The sequence below is a fragment of the Heptranchias perlo genome, chromosome 35 (genome assembly GCF_035084215.1).
Source record: "Heptranchias perlo isolate sHepPer1 chromosome 35, sHepPer1.hap1, whole genome shotgun sequence".
Classification (NCBI taxonomy): domain Eukaryota; kingdom Metazoa; phylum Chordata; class Chondrichthyes; order Hexanchiformes; family Hexanchidae; genus Heptranchias; species Heptranchias perlo.
In genome coordinates this window covers 6,927,901-6,945,091 of record NC_090359.1, presented here as the reverse complement: position 1 = coordinate 6,945,091, position 17,191 = coordinate 6,927,901, and the positions used below count along the sequence as shown (strand labels likewise).

Here is a 17,191-nt window from a genome sequence, read left to right as displayed (position 1 = left end):
CCACCCACCAGGTACATGGTTCATACTCCTGTGACTCGGCCAACGTTGTTTACCTCATACGTTGCAGGAAAGGATGCCCCGGAGCATGGTACATTGGCGAGACCATGCAGACGCTGCGACAACGGATGATCGGACACCGCGCAACAATCGCCAAACAGGAGGGTTCCCTCCCAGTCGGGGAACACTTTAGCAGTCAAGGACATTCAGCCACCGATCTTCGGGTAAGCGTTTTCCAAGGCGGCCTTCGAGACACACGACAACGCAAAATCGTCGAGCAGAAGTTGATAGCCAAGTTCCGCACCCATGAGGACGGCCTCAACCGGGATCTTGGGTTCATGTCACGCTACACGTAACCCCACCAGCAAAAAAGGGGAAACAATTTATATGTTTTTTAAAATTCTCTCTCTCTCTCTCTCTGCCATTTTGAGTTTCTTTCTGCCTGCCTGTGTAATAGACACAATGTATATCTAGTGTACTGGGACGTGCTGTTGTCCGTGAGTGGCCTGTTTGAATAACAACGACACCTTTTGATGCTGTCCCAACATAGTATAAGATGTGCGATTTGAGAACCTTTTCATTCATTCATCTGATGAAGGAGATAATCTCCGAAAGCTTGTGATTTTAAAATAAATTTGTTGGACTATAACCTGGTGTTGTAAGATTCCTTACATTTGTCCACCCCAGTCCATCACCGGCATCTCCACATCATGCCCACCAGAAGAGCCAGTGAACGTTAAACAGGGTAAGAGAGGAGATTTGGGGAGAAAGGGATTCGGATGGCAAAGGATGGCCAAGCATCGTGTTGAACAGCAAAGGAGCTCTCCATGGAGCTAACAGCCGAGGAGCCATCTTAAAACTGCCATCTTTAAATTTAAATATGGCAATCATCGAGGGGATAAGAAATAACTTGTCCAGAGTAAACTGGACTGCGCTGTTAAAGGGGAACCATGCAGACCAAGGTAGTAAGTATTCATTTGATTATTTGTATAATTCAAAACCAATACACACTGATGAAATGCAAAAACTCTCCTTGTGTAGTTAAGCAACCATGACCAACGGATGAATTAAGAGGCAGCATCGAGCTAAAAGAAAAGTCTTACACAAATACAGGAAAAGTGGAATGGGGGAGCTATAAAAAGCATCAAAATGATACAAGCAAATTAATAATAGGTGCATGAAGCTTTTAGAAACGAGAATGTGGGACAAAGTTAATAGTCGTTTGGACAAGTGTGGATTATTAAAGGAAAACCAGCATGGGTTTGCTAAACTTGATTGCGTATTTTGATAAGGCAAACTGGAGGGTTGATGAGGGCAATGCGGTTGATCTGTTATGGGCTTTTAAAACGCGTTTGATAAAGTGCCACTTAATAGGCTTGTAAGCAAAATTGAAGCCCGTGGAATAAAAGGGGCAGTGGCAGCATGGATCGAAATTAGCTAAATGATTGGAAACAGACATTGTGGTGAACAGTTTTTTTTCGGACTGGAGGACGGTAGACAGTGGCGTGTGAACGGATGGTAGAAGCAGAAACCATCAGCTCATTTATAATACGTGGATGTGCACCTGAAGTGCAGCGACCGACAAGGCTATCAACCAAGTGCTGGAAAGTGGGACTAAGCTGCGTGGCTCACTTTCGGCTGGCGCCGTAAATATTCTATGATTCTACATTCCCCAGGTGTCGTTACTAGGGCCATTGCTTTATATATATATATATATATATATATATATAACTAACTGAAGGCTAGAAACAGAATCCATATGGATTGAAACAAGAGGTAAGAAGGGATCGATCATGCTAATAGGGGTATACGACAGACCACCTTATCGCGGAGAGGAGGTGAAGGAAGAAATATGCAAGCACATTTGTGAAACGAGTAAAGGACATAGAATAATAATGATGAGAGATTTTAACAATCCCCAGATGAACTGGCAAGAAGAGGTCGGTGAAGTGATACACGGAATGGAGTTTTTACAATGTGTGCTGGACTCCTTTCTTACCCAGTCTGTAAACAGCCCAACAAGAGAGGATGCACTGCTGGGTCTAGCAATGGGAAACGAACAAGAACAGAAAATAGAAGTAAGTTTCCGGGTGCATCCAGGCAATAGCGATCACAACATAATAAGGTCTAAGTAAAGATTGTGAAGCACATAAGTAAGTCAAAGACCAACATGATGAATTGGAAGAACGCACGTTTTCAGGGGATGAGAATGGAAATGGGAAAAATAACCTGTAAAAAATACTGATAAACAAAACAAAACGAACAGAAGTGGAAAATGTTTAAAAATGGTGATATATGGATTCCAGGAGAAATATATCCTGCTGAAAAACAAGAAAAACCAGCCAGTAATGATACACCATGGAAGAAGAAAGGAATAAGTGCTCAACTGAAACTAAAAAAGGAATACACGAAATACATAGACAACAAAGGAGAGGATGACAAAACGGATTACGAAACAGTCAGGGAAAGGGTAATAATAACAAGCAGGAAGGCAAAGAGAATCTGCAAAATTGAATTATTAAGCAATATAAAAAAGAAATAATTAAGTATTCTACGGACACACAACTGGCAAAAGAAAAATCGGATAGACATAGGGGGACTAAGGTATACACACGATCAACTCACAGGTAATGACAGCAATATGGCAGAAACATGAAATAATTACTTTGCCTCAGTTTTTACCAGGGAGACTAACATGGTAAGGATGATATTAGAAGAAGAAATAAAAATGTAAAAAGACATTTAAGATAGAAAGGGGGGAGTTAATTGAAAAACTAACCAAACCTAGAGAGGATACAATCCCTGTTCCAGGTGGATTTCATCCGTGCATCGTAAAAGAAGCAAGGCAAGCAATAGCAGAGGAGCTATTACATATATATTGAACAAATCATTAGAACAGTGTATATTGTCAGAGGACTGGCAGACAGCTAATGTGATTGCTAAATTTAAAGATGGAAATAGAAGCAGTCCAGGGAACTATAGAACAATTCGCTTAACTTTGATGGTAGTAAAGATAATCGAATCTTTTATTCAAAGATGTAATAGAAAAACATCAGGAACTTAAAATATAAAAAAAGAATAGTCAGCAAGGATTGCAAAAAGGAAGGTCACCTTTGACCAACGTTAATGAATTCTTTGAAGAAGTGACAGAAAGGGTAGACAAGGATAACGTCGACGATGAAAAGTATTTGGATTTTCAAAATGCCTTCGATAAGGTACTGCATAGTAGAATCATGACTAATGTCAGAGCATGTGGAGTCAGGGCACAAGTAGCAAAAAGGGTAGCAAGCTGGCGACAGAAAGCAGAGAGAAGGGTTAAAGGTAGTTACTCAGGTTGGCAAAAGGTGGGAAGTGGTGTTCCGAAGGGATGGGTGCTGGGACCACTGATGTGCACCAGTTAAATAAACGAATTGTACTCGGGAATCGGAAGCACAGTTTTAAAATTTTCAGATGACATCATATTTTTTTGGGGGTGGGCGGGGCTGTTATCGTTAATATAAAGGAGGACTGCAACAAAATGCGGGAAGACATTAATAAAGTTGCAGAATGGGCAAGTAATTGGCAAATAAATTTCAATATAGATAAGTGTGAGATATTACATTTCGTTATAAATAATAAGGGGCTACATACTGCTTGGATAATAAGAGTCTAAATGGTCAGAGGCTGGGTATTCTGCGGCGAGTGACTCACCTCCTGACTCCCCAAAGCCTTTCCACCATCGATAAGGCACAAGTTAGGAGTGGATTGAATACTCTCCACTTGCTTGGAATAGTGCAGCTCCAACAACACTCAAGAAGCTCGACACCATCCAGGACAAATCAGCCTTCTTGATTGGCACCCCATCCACCACCCTACACATTCACTCCCTTCACCACCGGCGCACTGTGGCTGCAGTGTGTACCATCCACAGGATGCACTGCAGCAACCAGTCAAGGCTTCTTTGAGGGTACCTCCCAAACCCGCGACCTCTACCACCTAGAAGGACAAGAGCAGCAGGCACTTGGGAACAACACCACTTGCACGTTCCCCTCCAAGTCACATGCCATCCCGACTTGGAAATATATCCCCATTACTTCATCCTCGCTGGGTCAAAATCCTGGAACTCCCTCCTTAACAGCACTGTGGGGGAACTTTCACCACACGGACTGCAGCGGTTCAAGAAGGCGGCTCACCACCACATTCTCAAGGGCAATTAGGTATGGTCAATAAATGCCGGCCTCGCCATCGAACGCCCCCATCCCATGAAGGAATAAAAAAAGGATAGAGGAGCAGAGTGATCTGGGCGTACAGATGATTAAATTAGCGAAGTTGGTTCGTAAGGCGATAAAAGAGCAAACCAAGAATCGGGGTTTATTTCTAGAGGGATGGAATTGAAAAGCAGAGAAGTTATATTAAATTTGTGTAGAACCTTGTTTGGACCATACTTGGAGTATTGGGAAAAGTTCTGGTCTCCATATTATAAAAAAAGGACATAGAGGCATTCGAGAAGAGGCAAAAAATATTTAGTGGGATGAACGGAAGCATACCGACAACTGGACAACGAGGTACACGACAGACGGTTACCCGCAGATCCAAAGAAGGAACACACCCACCACCTCAACAAACTGATCAAGACCTTCGACACAGACCTTCAAAACATCCTACGCGCTCTCATCCCACGTACTCCCTGCGTGGGAGACTTCTACTGCCTCCCAAAGATACACAAAGCCAACACACCCGGACGGCCTATCGTATCAGGCAACGGAACCCTGTGTGAGAACCTCTCTGGATACGTCGAGGGCATCCTGAAACCCATCGTTTAGGGAACCCCCAGCTTCTGTCGCGACACTACAGACTTCCAAGAAAAATTCAGCACCCACGGACCAGTTGAATCAGGAACACTTCTCACCACGATGGACGTCTCGGCACTCTACACCAGTATCCCCCACGATGACGGCATCGCTGCAACAGCATCAGTACTCAACACCAACAACAGCCAATCCCCAGACGCCATCGTACAACTCATCCGCTTCATCCTGGATCACAATGTCTTCACCTTCGACAATCAGTTCTTTACCCAAACACAAGGAACAGCCATGGGGACCAAATTCTCACCCCAATACGCCAAAGTCTTCATGCATAAGTTCGAGCACGACTTCTTCACTGCACAGGACCTCCAACCAACGCTATACACCAGATACATCGATGACATTTTCTTCCTATGGACCCATGGCGAAGAATCACTGAAGAGAGGACACGATAACATCAACAAGTTCCATCCCACCATCAAGCACACCATGGACCACTCCTCAGAATCGGTTTCTTTCTTGGACACACGAATCTCCATCAAAGACGGGCACCTCAGCACCTCACTCTAACGCAAGCCCACGGACAACCTCACGATGCTCCACTTTTCCAGCTCCCACCCTAACCACGTCAAAGATGCCATCCCCTATGGACAGGCCCTGCGAATACACAGGATCTGCTCAGACGAGGAGGAACGCGACGGACACCTACAGATGCTGAAAGACGCCCTCGTAAGAACGGGATATGACGCTCGACTCGTCGATCGACAGTTCCGACGGGCCACAGCGAAAAATCGCAGACACTTCCTCAGAAGACTACAACGGGACGCAACCAACAGAGTACCCTTCGTCGTCCAGTACTTCCCCGGAGCGGAGAAACTTGGCCATGTTCTCCGCAGGCTTCAACATGTCATCGATGACGACGGACACTTCGCTAAGGCCATCCCCACACCTCCACTATTCGCCTTCAAACAGCCACCCAACCTCAAACAGACCATCGTTCGCAGCAAATTACCCAGCTTACAGGAGAACAGCGTCCACGACACCACACAACCCTGCCACGGTAACCTCTGCAAGACATGCCAGATCATCGACACAGATACCACCATCACACGAGAGGACACCACCCACCAGGTACATGGTTCATACTCCTGTGTCTCGGCCAACGTTGTTTACCTCATACGTTGCAGGAAAGGATGCCCCAGAGCATGGTACATTGGCGAGACCATGCAGACACTGCGACAACGGATGAACGGACACCGCGCAACAGTCGCCAGACAGGACGGTTCACTCCCAGTCGGGGAACACTTCAGCAGTCAAGGACATTCAGCCACCGATCTTTGGGTAAGCATTCTCCAAGGCGGGCTTCGCGACACACAACAACGCAAAATCGTCGAACAGAAATTGATAGCCAATTTCCGCACCCATGAGGACGGCCTCAACCGGGATCTTGTGTTCATGTCACGCTACAGGTAACTCCACCAGCGAAAGAAAGTTATCTGTTTTTAACACAACGGTTCATTCTCTGTCTTTCTCTTCCTTTCGGATGTTTCTCTCTCTCTATCTGTCTTTTGTTCTGGCCGTTTGTGTATTCGGTCGTGCTGCAGGTCACATCACTCTGTCTCAACACTTTGATTGCCTTGACAACGGGCAGTTGGAAAGATTATCTGTAATCACCAGGTATTGTTCTCTGACTGTAAATACGGTAACCTTCCATGGAATCCCATACTCGCTCACCTGACGAATGAGAAAGCCTCCGAAAGCTTGTGATTTTCAAATAAAACAGTTGGACGAAAACCTGGTGTTGTAAGATTCCTCACGTTTGTCAACCCCAGTCCATCAACTGCATCTCCAAATCACAGATTTAAAATTAACAATGGCGCTAGCATTAACTGTCATTTGCAGAAGAAAGAGCCTACCTTAACCAAACGTTTTCGTGCAGATTTGTTGCCAACTTCACTCCTGAAAGCGCTGGCTCCAATTTATCGACGACGTCCCCGAGTTCTGGAAAAGAGCCAAGTATCTTTGGATGGAGGGTGCGACATTTCTTACGGAATGGGTTCCATGGTGTAATGGTGCGCACTCTGGACTTTGAATCCAGCGATCTGAGTTCGAATCTCGGTGGAATCTGATTTGTTTTTGTCCCATTCGTTTGCAACTGCAGGGCGCAAAAACAAAACGCAGCTGGAATGCACTCCCTGCTGTTCGGAATTTGCTGCCTCAATCAATGACGTTTCAGTTGCTTCTATCGATTTCAGTTCAAAAGCTCAACCGGACTTTTGCTTTCCCAAGTCAGCAGAAGAAAAAGTTGTTTTTTCTTTGATGCTAAGTTTCACTTCACCAAAGAATGGTGTTTGCTGAGCTATTCTTTGTAATCTGCATTCAGCAGTCAAGCATGTGGAAATTCAAAGCATTGTTTCTTGAAAGGCAGGCATTGCTTGGATCATGTCCTCGGGCAAAGTTTACATTTTCTTTGCAAGAAGTTGCAGTTTTGCTGATGGGAGAGGTTTGTCGGTAGCCTCGAGGTGTCAGTGATATGGCATTATGGCAGTGCTAAGAAAAGAGCCAAGTGTCTTTGACTGGTGGGTGCCGGCAGAAGTAATCAGTTGGATTCCATCGTGCAATGTTGAGCCTTCTGGACTTGGGCTCCAGCGATCCAAATTTAAACCTCGAATTTTGTCCGATTCGTTTGCAAGTTTAGGGCAGAATAAGTCAAACGCACTTGAAATCCAATCCCTGTTGGTGGGGATATCGCAGCTTCAATCCGTGAGGATCGAGCTCTTTTCTTTTTACACCGAACTTCATGCATCAGTGCCTTGCAATGTTTATGCACTGATTATCCAACAAGACGAGCTGCGCTGAGCAGTGTGAAACAGAAGCAGCAACGAGCGAAGCGATGGATTTGACAGCAGCTGTGTGATTGGCAAAGCATCGACACTTATCAAAGGGTAAAGTGGGGAAGCTGAACGTCTGGATGAGAAAGGGCGGAGCCGAAGTGGCAGGTTGGGATTGACCAGGGCTTGCAGTTTTTTTTATGGCAGAGGTTTGCCAGTGCCCTCGTGCAGTCAACGATGCAGCGCCATGGCGATGCTGATAAACGAGCCCAGTATCTTTGAAGGAAGGTGGCCGCCTGTTTTAATAAATGGGTTTGATGGTGTAATGGTGAGCATTCTGTATTTTGAATCCAGCGATCCGAATTCAAATTTCGGTGGAACCTCAATCAATGAGGCTCGAGCTCCTTGTATAAATTTGGCCTTTTGTTCAAAGCAAATCGTATTGAACTAACTTGATAGAGTTTTTGATGAGGCAACGGAGTGGGTTGATGAGGGCAATGCGATTAATGTGGTGTTTTTTAACTTTCAAAAGGCGTTTGATAAATTGCCTCATAATAGGCTTGTCATCAAGATTGATACCCATAGAATAAAAGGAGCAGTGGCAACATGGATACAAAATTGCCTCAGTAACAGGAACCAGAGAGGATTGATGATCGGTTGTTTTTCGGATTGGAAGGAGGTGTACAGTAATGTTCCCCACAGGTCGGTAATCGCACCACTGCCGCTTTTGACATTTATTAATGACTTGGACTTGGGTGTACAGGGCACAATTTCCAAATTTGCAGATGAGACAAATCTTGGAAGTATAGTGAACAGTGAGGAGGATAGTGATAGACTGCAAGTGGATATAGGTATTTCACCCAGAAAAATGCAAGGTGATACACCTTGGTCGGAAGAAGGAGGAGAAGCAACATAAATTAGAGTGCTCAAATCGAAGAGGGGTGCTGGAAAAGAGAGATCTGGTGGTTTATGTGCACAAATCGTTGAATGTAGCGAGGCAGGCTGAGAAAGCGGTTCAGAAAAGCAGACGGGATCCTGGGCTTTATAAATAGAGGCATAGAGTACGAAAGCACGTAATTCATGATGAACCTTTATAAAACATGAGTTCGACCACAACTGGAGTATTGTGTCCAATTCTGGTCACCGCACTTTTGGAAAAATGTGAAGGCCTAAGAGAGGGTGCAGAAAAGATGAACGAGAATGATTCCAGGGATGAGGGACTTTAGTTACGTGGATAGACTGGAGAAGCTGGGGTTGTTCTTCTTGGAACAGAGAAGATTGAGAGGAGATTTGAGAGAGGTATTTAAAATCATGAGCGGTGTTGACAGAATAGATGGAGACAAACTTTTCCCATTGGCGGAAGTGTCAAGAACCAGAGGACATCGATTTCGGTGACTGGCAAAAGAACCAAAGCTGACTTGAGGAAAAAGCTTTTTTCGTCAGTGAGTGGTTCGGATCAGGAATGCACTGCCAGGGGGCGTGGTGGAGGCAGATTCAATCGTGGCTTTCAAAGGGGAACTGAAAAATACTTGAAAGGAAAACATGTGCTGGGCCACGGGGACAGGGCGAGGAAGTGGGATTGGCTGCATTGCTTTTGCACAGAGTTGGCAGGACTCAATGTATCGATCGGCCTCCTTCCGTGCTGTAACCTTTCTATGAGTCTCTCAGCTCAGCCTATCTTTTGCTTTCCCAAATCTTCAGAAGAGAAAGTTGCTTCATGTGCAACGCTGCGCGTCACTGCACCAAAGAATGGTGTTTGCTGAATTTTTCTTTGCAATCTGCATTCAGCAGGCAAACATGTCGAAATTCAAAGCACTGACTCTTGAAATGCAGGCATTGCTTGGATCGTGTCCTCGGGCAAAGTTTGCATTTTATTTTACGCCAATGTTCATGCATCAGTGCCTTGCAATATTTATTCACAGATTATCCGGCAAGATTGTAATAGGAGCAGAATCTGCGCTGAGCAGATTGAAACAGAAACAGTCACGAGGGAAGCAATGGGTTTGACGAGCAGCTGTGTGATTCGCAGAGCTTCGGAACGAAGCAGAAGGGAAAGGGTGGAAGCTGAAGGTATCGATGAGAACGGGCCGAGTCAAAGTGGCAGTTTGGAATTGTCCACTTCTTGCAGTTTTGCTGATGGGAGAGGTTCAGCAACAGTCAGTGATGCAGCGACATGGCCGTGCTGAGAAAAGAGTGATGTGTCTTTGGATGGAGGTTGCGGCATATTTTCATGAATGGGTTCCATGGTGTAAAGTGAAACACATTAAATTCTGAATCTAGCGAACCGAGTTCGAATTTTGGTGGAGATTGTTATGTTTTTGGTTCCTTTGTTTGAAACTGCAGGACGAAAAAACAAAATGCAGCTGGAATCCACTCACTGCTGGTATGAAGTTGCTGCCTCAATCAATTAGGTTCCAGTTGTTTCAATCGGATTCAGTCCAAAAGTTACTTGTCGAATCTTGTGATCCAGGTGATGGTCACTGAAGAACTGGTTTTTGTTTTGAAGCTTTTGGCTTGTTTCTTTCAGCAGTTGAGTTGCGTGACAGACGGGCAGCGCTGCAGAGCTGTGAATGGCGGTTGATAGGTGCACATTTGGCAAGTTGAGTCGGCGCAGCAAGATCGGAAGTGTTCCGCCTTGGTCTTAATAGTTCTGTTCAAACATGCGATTGAATCAAGTAGAGGATAAATGTAAAGAGAGCTTATGGCGAAAAAGGAGCGATGACAGGCCATGAGCGAAAGTCTTTCAAATTATTGTGCTGCACGACACTGTGTGAGGATTGGGCAGATTTTAAAACGTGTGTAGGAAAGTAAAGTGCGATGTTGTGTGTGCGAAGAGCACAAGAAAGTTGTGCTTGAAGCTGCGCCCTTGAGGAAAGTTTCAGGTTGTCAGGAAAACGGCTACAGTGAAAGCTCAAAAATAAATCCAGAAACTGCTGGCAACACTCAGCAGGTCAGGTATTATCTGTGGACAGATACGCGTCAGATACTCGCGAGCAATGCAAAATTCATCCACCGTGGCTTCGGATTGGAGCGAGGCCCAAGACTTCTGGTTGAATTTCAGGAAGGAAACAACACATCAAACGGTAAATGCAATAATGGCGCGGATGAGATACAAAACCATGCGTGCAGAGCACAATGGATTAGGAATCCATCACCTCAAACACTCGGCCACCTCGTCGCATGAATATTGCTCAGAAAGCCCATTCATTCCATTCGTTCAATGGAAAATCCTCGACGCAAAGGTCAAAATGCAAGAAAACCACATTTCAATCACCAGATATCAGATTCTGAAGGCAGAGCTTTGATAGCTGGTACCGTGGCCGAGCGGTCCAAGGCGCTGGATGAAGGCTCTTGTACCTTTGGGGGCGTGGTTTAAATGCCAACGTGTAAAGTGCTTGCCATTTTTTCCTCATCACCAAACATCCTTCTTTTCCAATCAGCACCGGGCGCGACATTGCTGTTGTTCGGGCATGACTGCCCCACCTGATGCGCTTCGCCTTGATCGTATCCTCGTTGAGGTCGCAGTTTGTTCGGTTTCAATACGAGCTACAGTATAGTTTCGATTACCTCTTTTCTTCTCTACCACAGACACTAATAGAATGCAGCAAGAAATCAATCTTTTGCACAAAAAAGAAATATTTTTTGTTGCTGGCAAAAACCTAACCATTCCTTCAAATCCAGCACTCTCACATGCCTGTACTTGATGCTCCACAGTTCAAACTGGCCTGTTTTCCCCACTTTTTCTTCCTTCCACAGCCAATATGCCGCCTTTCCTTTCTTCCTTCCACTTCATGGAAACTATCCTGCGGCATTGCCGACTCCAGCATTCACTTTCATGATCTCACGCGTTGAAATTTGTTCTGCTGTGACCACTGTTTCTATTGGGCAGATGTCCGATTCGCACCAATTTTCATTTGCGCCTTGAAACCAGTCGACACATTTCGATCTGCGTGACCGCTCGACAGACAAACACGATGAAAGCAGGGCTGGCCTCTGGAAAGACAGCCGCCCGATTGTTCACGAATTTTACTTGTCGAATCTTGTGATTCAGGTGATGGTAACTGAAGAACTAAATTTTGTTTTGATGCTTTTTGGATTTTTTCTTTCAGCAGTTGAGTTGCGTGACCGACGGGCAGCGCTACAGAGCTGCGAGTGGCGGTTGAGAGGTGCACATTTGGCAAGTTGGGGTGGCCCAGGAAGATCGGAAGTATTCCGCGTTGATCTTAATAGTTCCGTTTAAACATGGGATTGAATCGAGTAGAGGATAAATGTAAAGAGCGCCTGTGGCGAAAAAGGAGCGATGACAGGCCATGAGCGAAAGTCTTTCAAATTATTGTGCTGCACGACACTGTGTGAGGATTGGGCAGATTTTAAAACGTGTGTCGGAAAGTAAAGAGCGATGTTGTGTGTGCGAAGAGCACAAGAAAGTTGTGCTTGAAGCTGCGCCCTTGAGGAAAGTTTCAGGTTGTCAGGAAAACGGCTACAGTGAAAGCTCAAAAATAAATCCAGAAACTGCTGGCAACACTCAGCAGGTCAGGTATTATCTGTGGACAGATACGCGTCAGATACTCGCGAGCAATGCAAAATTCATCCACCGTGGCTTCGGATTGGAGCGAGGCCCAAGACTTCTGGTTGAATTTCAGGAAGGAAACAACACATCAAACGGTAAATGCAATAATGGCGCGGATGAGATACAAAACCATGCGTGCAGAGCACAATGGATTAGGAATCCATCACCTCAAACACTCGGCCACCTCGTCGCATGAATATTGCTCAGAAAGCCCATTCATTCCATTCGTTCAATGGAAAATCCTCGACGCAAAGGTCAAAATGCAAGAAAACCACATTTCAATCACCAGATATCAGATTCTGAAGGCAGAGCTTTGATAGCTGGTACCGTGGCCGAGCGGTCCAAGGCGCTGGATGAAGGCTCTTGTACCTTTGGGGGCGTGGTTTAAATGCCAACGTGTAAAGTGCTTGCCATTTTTTCCTCATCACCAAACATCCTTCTTTTCCAATCAGCACCGGGCGCGACATTGCTGTTGTTCGGGCATGACTGCCCCACCTGATGCGCTTCGCCTTGATCGTATCCTCGTTGAGGTCGCAGTTTGTTCGGTTTCAATACGAGCTACAGTATAGTTTCGATTACCTCTTTTCTTCTCTACCACAGACACTAATAGAATGCAGCAAGAAATCAATCTTTTGCACAAAAAAGAAATATTTTTTGTTGCTGGCAAAAACCTAACCATTCCTTCAAATCCAGCACTCTCACATGCCTGTACTTGATGCTCCACAGTTCAAACTGGCCTGTTTTCCCCACTTTTTCTTCCTTCCACAGCCAATATGCCGCCTTTCCTTTCTTCCTTCCACTTCATGGAAACTATCCTGCGGCATTGCCGACTCCAGCATTCACTTTCATGATCTCACGCGTTGAAATTTGTTCTGCTGTGACCACTGTTTCTATTGGGCAGATGTCCGATTCGCACCAATTTTCATTTGCGCCTTGAAACCAGTCGACACATTTCGATCTGCGTGACCGCTCGACAGACAAACACGATGAAAGCAGGGCTGGCCTCTGGAAAGACAGCCGCCCGATTGTTCACGAATTTTACTTGTCGAATCTTGTGATTCAGGTGATGGTAACTGAAGAACTAAATTTTGTTTTGATGCTTTTTGGATTTTTTCTTTCAGCAGTTGAGTTGCGTGACCGACGGGCAGCGCTACAGAGCTGCGAGTGGCGGTTGAGAGGTGCACATTTGGCAAGTTGGGGTGGCCCAGGAAGATCGGAAGTATTCCGCGTTGATCTTAATAGTTCCGTTTAAACATGGGATTGAATCGAGTAGAGGATAAATGTAAAGAGCGCCTGTGGCGAAAAAGGAGCGATTGCAGGCCAAGAGCGAAAGGTGTTTCAAATTTTCGTGGCGCAGGAAGCTGTGTGCGGATAAGCCAGATTTTAAAGCGAGTGTGTCGGAAAGTAAAGAGCGATGTTGTGTGTGAGTAGAGCTCAAGAAAGTTGTGCTTGAAGCTGCGCCCTTGAGTAAAGTTTCAAGTTGTCAGGAAAACGGCTATAGTAAAAGCTCAAAAATAAATCCAGAAACTGCTGGCAACACTCAGCAGGTCAGGTATTATCTGTGGACAGATACTCGCTTTACCGGGGCGTCATTGTGCACTTTCTTGATCCTTCACGTTATTCACATCTTACACTCGCAACACCTCCGTGCACCAATTTTTCCTTGCTGATTTGAGCAGAGATCAGCGAGCAATGCAAAATTCATCCACCGTGGCTTCGGATTGGAGCGAGGCCCAAGACATCTGGTTGAATTTCAGGAAGGAAGCGACACATCAAACGGTAAATGCAATAATGGCGCGGATGAGATACAAAACCATGCGTGCAGAGCACAATGGATTAGGAATCCATCACCTCAAACACTCGGCCACCTCGTCGCATGAATATTGCTCAGAAAGCCCATTTATTTGATTCGTTCAATGGAAAATCCTCGACTCAAAGGTCAAAATGCAAGAAAACCACATTTCAATCACCAGATATCAGATTCTGAAGTCAGAGCTTTGACAGGTGGTAGCGTGGCCGAGCGGTCTAGGACGCTGGATTAAGGCTCCAGTCTCTTCGGGGGCGTGTGTTCGAATCCCACCGCTGCCAGCGTGTAAAGTGTTTGCTGTTTTTTCCTCATCACCAAACATCCTTCTTTTCCAAGCAGCACCGGGCGCGACATTGCTGTTGTTCGGGCATGACTGCCCCACCTGATGCGCTTCGCCTTGATCGTATCCTCGTCCATGCTCTGCGTTGAGGTCGCAGTTTGTTCGGTTTGAATACGAGCTACAGTATAGTTTCGATTACCTCTTTTGTTCTCTACCACATACACTAATAGAATGCAGCAAGAAATCAATCTTTTGCACAAAAAAGAAATATTTTTTGTTGCTGGCAAAAACCTAACCATTCCTTCAAATCCAGCACTCTCACATGCCTGTACTTGATGCTCCACAGTTCAAACTGGCCTGTTTTCCCCACTTTTTCTTCCTTCCACAGCCAATATGCCGCCTTTCCTTTCTTCCTTCCACTTCATGGAAACTTTCCTGCGACATTGCCGACTCCAGCATTCACTTTCATGACCTCACGCGTTTCAATTTGTTCTGCTGTGACCACTGTTTCTATTGGGCAGATGTCCGATTCGCACCAATGTTCATTTGCGCCTTGAAACCAGTCGATACATTTCGATCTGCGTGACCGCTCGACAGACAAACACGATGAAAGCAGGTCTGGCCTCTGGAAAGACAGCCGCCCGATTGTTCACGAATTTTACTTGTCGAATCTTGTGATCCAGGTGATGGTAACTGAAGAACTGGATTTTGTTTTGATGCTTTTTGGATTTTTTCTTTCAGCAGTTGAGTTGCGTGACCGACGGGCAGCGCTCCAGAGCTGCGATTGGCGGTTGAGGGGTGCACATTTCGTAAGTTGGGGCTGCCCAGGAAGATCGGAAGTATTCCGCCTTGATCTTAATAGTTCTGTTTAAACATGGGATTGAATCGAGTAGAGGATAAATGTAAAGAGCGCCTGTGGCGAAAAAGGAGCGATTGCAGGCCAAGAGCGAAAGGTGTTTCAAATTTTCGTGGCGCAGGAAGCTGTGTGCGGATAAGTCAGATTTTAAAGCGAGTGTGTCGGAAAGTAAAGAGCGATGTTGTGTGTGAGTAGAGCTCAAGAAAGTTGTGCTTGAAGCTGCGCCCTTGAGTAAAGTTTCAAGTTGTCAGGAAAACGGCTATAGTGAAAGCTCAAAAATAAATCCAGAAACTGCTGGCAACACTCAGCAGGTCAGTTATTATCTGTGCACAGATACTCGCTTTACCGGGGCGTCATTGTGCACTTTCTTGATGCTTCACGTTCTTCACATCGAACACTCGCAACACCTCCGTGCACCAATCAGGACCATGCTGATTTGAGCAGAGATCAGCGAGCAATGCAAAATTCATCCACCGTGGCTTCGGATTGGAGCGAGGCCCAAGACATCTGGTTGAATTTCAGGAAGGAACCGATGCATCAAACGGTAAATGCAATAATGGCGCGGATGAGATTCAAAACCATGCGTGCAGAGCACAATGGATTAAGAATCCATCACCTCAAACACTCGGCCACCTCGTGGCATGAATATTGCTCAGAAAGCCCATTTATTTGATTCGTTCAATGGAAAATCCTCGACTCAAAGGTCAAAATGCAAGAAAACCACATTTCAATCACCAGATATCAGATTCTGAAGGCAGAGCTTTGACAGGTGGTAGCGTGGCCGAGCGGTCTAAGGCGCTGGATTAAGGCTCCAGTCTCTTCGGGGGCGTGGGTTCGAATCCCACCGCTGCCAGCGTGTAAAGTGCTTGCTATTTTTTTCCTCATCACCAAACATCCTTCTTTTCCAAGCAGCACCGGGCGCGACATTGCTGTTGTTCGGGCATGACTGCCCCACCTGATGCGCGTCGCCTTGATCGTATTCTGGTCCATCCTCTGCGTTGTGGTCGCAGTCAGTTCGGTTTGAATACGAGCTATGCGATAGTTTCGTTTCCCTCTTCTGTTCTCTGCTCCATACACTGATATAATGCAGCCAGAAATCAATCTTTTTCACAAGAAAAAATATTTTTTGTTGCTGGCGAAAACCGATCCATTCCTTCAAATCCAGCACTCTCACATGCCTGGACTTGATGCTCCACAGTTCAAACTCCCCTGTTGTCCCCACTTTTTCTTCCTTCCACAGTCAATAGGCCTCCTTTTCTTTCTTCCTTCCATTTCATGGAAGCTTTCCGACACATTACCGACTCTAACATTCACTTTCATGGTCTCACGTTTTTAATTTTGCTCTGCGACGACCGCTGTTTCTTTTGGGCAGATGTGCGATTCGCACCAATGTTCATTTGCGCCATGAAACCGGTCGATACATTTCGATCTGCGTGACCGCTCGACAGACAAACACGACGAAAGCAGGATTGGCCTCGGGAAAGACAGCCGCCCGATTCTTTACGAATTTTACTTGTCGAATCTTGTGATCCAGGTGATGGTAACTGAAGAACTGGTTTTTGTTTTGATGGTTTTTCGCTTTTTTCTTTCAGCAGTTGAGTTGCGTGACCGACGGGCAGCGCGACAGAGCTGCGAGTGGCGGTTGAGAGGTGCACATTTGGCAAGTTGGGGCGGCGCAGTCAGATCGGAAGTGTTCCGCCTTGATCTTAATAGTTCTGTTGAAACATGCGATTCACACCCCTCCTGATTCTTCTTCCCCTTCACTTTCCTCTGACCCCATCCCTCCCTCCAATCTCATTGTCGTATTTTCATTCTTCCATCTGATCTTCCCCTCTCTGAAACTGAACGTCAGTCCTCAGTAAATGCCTCTGCGTCATCCTCATACGCCCCCACCTCAATGAGTTTCGATCAAGATATTATGCTGAGCTCTTCTTCGGTGGCCTTCACATCCGCGCCCATTTCTTTGGCCAGGAGTCTTCCCTCCGCACAGCGGACCCTTGCTCCCATCTCCAGAATTCTCGGTGCACCTGGACCCCTCCCTCTATCCTCTTACCCTCACTTGA

General features: G+C 45.8%; 2 non-coding genes across 2 annotated transcripts; both read left to right on the top strand.

The window, feature by feature from the left end:
* The first annotated feature begins 6,839 nt into the window (after nt 1–6,839).
* Nucleotides 6,840–6,911, top strand: trnaq-uug (transfer RNA glutamine (anticodon UUG)). The gene has a single exon. It is a non-coding gene; the product is annotated as a tRNA-Gln (tRNA).
* Nucleotides 6,912–15,899: 8,988 nt separating this feature from the next.
* trnal-aag (transfer RNA leucine (anticodon AAG)) lies at nt 15,900–15,981 on the top strand. Its single transcript has one exon. It is a non-coding gene; the product is annotated as a tRNA-Leu (tRNA).
* The last annotated feature ends 1,210 nt before the right edge of the window (nt 15,982–17,191 follow it).